The 4,939-nt window shown below is 40.9% G+C and overlaps 1 pseudogene; it reads left to right on the top strand.

Annotated features, from left to right (window-relative positions):
- The first annotated feature begins 295 nt into the window (after positions 1–295).
- On the top strand, positions 296–413 carry LOC126095992 (5S ribosomal RNA; annotated as a pseudogene).
- The last annotated feature ends 4,526 nt before the right edge of the window (positions 414–4,939 follow it).

Below are 4,939 nucleotides of genomic sequence, written 5' to 3'. Positions count from 1 at the left end.
TATTTACTTGACTTTTTTGTTTCGAACGATCATTCCTGTCCTATCCTTGAATATTGACCATCACTTCTGAAACACCTTGCATTTCGTCATCAGTAATGATTTACGTAGTAATTACGACGAAAATAATTTTACAGATGTATACTAGGATCACTGAAAAAAAATTGTATCAGAGATCTGTTTCTTTCTCTATGCAGTTCTGACAAAGCTGATTTGTCGAAGTGACTTTTCAATAGCTTTCTTCGAATTAATTCACGAGGTGTAACATCAAATTTTTTCACACTAATGAAGGTCTTAGGCCAACGGCCTTGCCGCAGTGATAACACCGGTTCCCGTCAGATCACCGAAGTTAAGCGCTGTCGGGCTGTGCTAGGACTATGATGGGTGACCATCCGGTCTGCTGAGCGCTGTTGGCAAGTGGGTGCACTCAGCCCTTGTGAGGCAAACTGAGGAGCTACTCGACTGAGCAGTACCGGCTCCTATCTCGGGAACTGACATACGGCCGGGAGAGCGGTGTGCTGACCACATGCCCCTCCATACCTACATCAAGTGACGCTTGTGGGCTAAGGATAACACACGGTGGCCGGTCGGTACCGTTGAGCCTTCATGGCCTGTTCGGGAGGAGTTCAGTTTTTTAGTTTAGTTTTAATGAAGGTCTTAGAAACATCGTCTTTTTCAAATGTACTTCTGGCCAAAAAGCGATCTGCCTTCATAATGAAATATTCTCATGAAACCTTTCACCCTATTTAACCTCGTTAGGGTTTGAATTTCCAAAATCACTGAAATACGTATTTTTTATGTATGTGGTGTCTGATCTTTCGGGCCTGGGTGCGAACTCCGGTTCAGCACAAATTTTCGACTTTTCCCATGGATTTAAATCAATGCCCACTGGCAGACAATGTCATTAATTTCTTTGTGTCTTGACGTTTTTTTTATTTCTAACGGAAAAGTAAAAAACAAATTTTCATAATATTTACTATCAAAAACATTCTTGATCCCAAATTATTTATTCCGGTGAGTAGTTTCGACCACAACTGTGGTCATCTTCAGACCAATGAGCAAGAACCTCCTTCTGGTGGTAAATCACCGGAATAAATAATTTGTGATGAAGACTGTTTTTGATAGTAAATATTAGTAATGACACTGATCACTGGTTGCTCCCATAATGTGTTCAAAAGTAACAAATTTTCATGATTTAGCTTTACAAATGCTTTCATAATGAAATATTTTCATAAAACATTTCATCCACTATGTCAACTACTAGGGATTGAGTTTCTAAAAACACTGAAACATGTTTTTTTCTATTTTATTTGTAAATGGGTAGTCAAGTACCATTTTTCATACATGTGGTTTTAAAAATGTGTTAGTAGTTCTTTAGTAACGATTTATTTTTAAAAAAATTCAGGCAGTATTTCACCCTCTACTTCATCCCCATAGGGATTTAATTTCCAAATACTGAAACATATTTTTTATTACTGACTGAGAACCAAATACCAGTTTTCGAGGTTCTAGCTGCAAAGTTTGCCTTAATAGCGACATGTTTTCGAAAAAAAAGTGCAGATAGCGAGAATCTAATTTTCCCGGGCTAGGTGCAGCATAAAAGCACTGTGCTCGCAGTTCCGGTAGGTTTGTTGGTAGGAGAGATGTAAACATTAAATCGCATGGGATTAGGTCGGGAGAGCGTGGATGCCATGACATGCATAGCTGATCGTCAACCTTATCACGACCGATCCATCGTATGCGCAATTTCCTGTGCAGGAATTCACGACCATCATGATAAAAGTGCGGTGGAGCATCTTTCTGTTGGTATATGAAATCCGCACGGTCGGTGTCCAGCTGCATTATGAGCAAATTTTCATCGTGTCCAGATACACATGTCCTGTAACGGTCTTTTCGCAGAAGAAAAAGGGACAATAAATTTTAAACCGTGAGACTGCACAGAACACATTATCTTTTGGTGAATCTCGAATATGCTGCACGATAGTGTGGTGTTTCTCTGTTCCCCACATTCGAACATTGTGCCTGTTCACTATGCCATTCACAAAAAATGTTACTTCATCACTGAAGATGAGTATGTGTCAACAGTTGCGATCGGTAAGGCTTCACCTTCAGTTGTTTCTTTAAGATCTTCCAAATGGTCGGTTGCTGTGTGTTCAGCGCTCTGCTTGCTTTGTTAGTCGACTTCCGTGGGCCGTGTGCGATACTCGCCCGCACGTGATCAAACTTTCTTTCCCACACTGCAGGGTGAACCGTTGATATTCCCTTGCGGAGGTATCCTGAAGTTTTAAACTGCCGACTGGAGCTGGCAGTAGGTGGATCTTTGTTAAACTTCGTCCTGGAAGTGTCGTTGCACTGTTATGGCAGACTGAAATGAATATACTTCAAGTACAGCTTACACTTTACAGCGCCTGTCGCCATCTTGCGTAACTTCTCACTGCTGCTCTCTCGTGGCAGAAATTTGAAATGCGGCTGCTGCAATACAATTTTTTTTTCTCCTGTATGAGTGTTAAGAGATTTGTGAAAACATGTCCGTTAATGTAGCTACAGTAAATTTATGAAATCGTTTCAACCATTTCTAATAACCTTGTACATTTGCATGTAATCCGAATTTATGACAAGAATATCGAGCCTACAAGCTGTCAGTATTCCAGTCCAGCTGTCGGATACTGGATTGTTTCCTGAAAGTATTTACACAGCCACAGGGCTTTTAATAATTGACTTTGCTGATGTGAGAAGATTAATTCCATCTAGCGGGTCAATGGGATCCTGGCAATCGTTATTTAGATTGATTGGCAGTGTAGCAGAGCAGATGATTAATCTTGGATAGCCGATAAACGTTTCCGATTAATCTGAGGAGCATTATATCGCGTAATTTGCCCCGTGCACCGTACATTACCAGGAATGCGTGGATTTTTGCCGCGGCCGCGACTGGATCTTAGTGCAACGGTAAGATACCTACAAAGAACTGATGTGAGGAGCGCTTCACGTCCACAGAAGAATCGGCGAGGTTAGGTACGTGTGGAAAACAGGAGGAAGGAACAGGGTGAAAAGACATAATTATGATAATAAATAACCCCTATGAGTATGAAGCGGAAGGCCAAAAAATGTAGGAGAAAAGAGAAACTACTGTGCATTCTACAAATAAAATGGGCGTCAGTATTGTACAGTTATGGGTACTAGCAGGTTCAAAGCATGAACGTCAGACTGCACGTTCGGATCTACCCTGGTTGGTCCGCTTATCCTTACTCGTTTGCTGCAAAACGATTATTTTGACACCAGACGGTGATGCAAGCATCGATAATAAGAATTGAAGTACTGTTTTTCATTCGCAGTATAACCTAGAAAACTGGATCCCCTGGTTCAACATCTCGCACATAGCTTGAGTCCCCGGAAATACTGCTCAATTCGGACAGCTTGCTCCAATGCATTGATTCCTATCGTTCGGTCATTGATTTCATGGCGTCTCGAAGATCGCAACGGCCTTGGCTGCAGGTATGCGGAGTCATGCAACCTCAATCTATTTAAACGAGTACAGACACGTGGGCAGTTCTATTAAAATTCCTAGACCTCATCGCGCAGTTATTACACTGGCAGATTCAATTTTCTTACGGCAGACTGCGCCGAAGAGTAGGCGTCGTTGTGAGGAACCTATAAAAAAAGTGGTTTCTTTATGTTGCTGGCAGTTATGCGCTGAAAATGCAGAATTGCAGTGACTATTAATACTTTGGTATCGATGATGATGCAGTATACGATGAAGAGACTTAGGACTGACAGCCAGTCTATAGTTAACACGCACAGATATTCAGTGTGTGATATATAAAGGCTTCGAATTACGGACTAACTGAGCGTCCATGTGTAAACCAGACATTCAGATGTTCAACTCACACACAGACAGCTTCAAAACGATTCTGAAGAGAGTATCTGCGACAGGTTGAAGATGTGTTCTGGATCTGTAACATGTCGATCAGTTTTTCTTTAGGAGGACTAAAAGCTTTAGAGAGTCAGTTTTGCCGTTGCGTTTCATACTGGAGGTAACACTTAAGAAAAATAAAGATATTTTTATAGGATTTGCCGCCATAGTACAAGCTCTCGGAAACGGAAAATGGTCCTAGATGTTCAAAATTCTTAGAGGAATATGTACAGGCTAAACTAAAAGTCGAGTAACGTAGTATGTGAAACGACCAAGAGAGTAAAATAAGACTGGAAGACAAAGACAGAAGTGCTCAGAATAGAAAGTATCAAGGATATGTATTCAGTTTTTCTCCGCTACTGTTAAAGCTGTAGATCGGAAAAGCTAGGATGGAGATAAAAGAAAGGTTTAAGAGTAGTATTAAAATTCGGTGTGAAAGGGTATCAATGATAACATTCACTAATGACATTTCTATTCTCAGAGAAAGTAAGGAAGAATTACAGGACATATGTAATGGAATGAACAGTGCAGTGAGCATGGAACGTGGTCTGAGAGTAAACCAAAGAAATGCGAAAGTAATGAGGAGCAGCACAAACAGGATCAGCGTAACATCAAGGAACACAGGACGGGCAAAGCAAGGAGGACATACAATGAGAGAATTTCTGGTCAAAATAAATCTACTAGTGTTAAATATATGCCTTATTTAGAAAAAGAAGTGTCTGAGAATGTAATAGATGGTTATAATTACAGTCCAGCTGCTCACAGAGGCTCAGTGTGCGCTGTAATTACGGTATGGCAGCTGAACTTGGCAGATATGCTAATGCATTAATGTGGAACCAATTAACGCTGGAAAAAAATTAGTTCCAGTTTTGGCCACCAAGTGCAAATCTGGTGCTGTACAGCATCTCGTCGACGTTTCCGGCGTTCGTATTGAACAAATTGTGTAAGCCGTAGATAATAATAAAATCAACATTATGTCATTCTCACTCGTTTGAACTATTCTGCCCACATCCTGTTCCTGATCCGTCACAT

The sequence above is a fragment of the Schistocerca cancellata genome, chromosome 8, assembly GCF_023864275.1.
Source record: "Schistocerca cancellata isolate TAMUIC-IGC-003103 chromosome 8, iqSchCanc2.1, whole genome shotgun sequence".
Lineage (NCBI taxonomy): Eukaryota > Metazoa > Arthropoda > Insecta > Orthoptera > Acrididae > Schistocerca > Schistocerca cancellata.
Note: the sequence above shows the minus strand (reverse complement) of the source record. Positions and strands in the feature narration are given on the sequence as shown.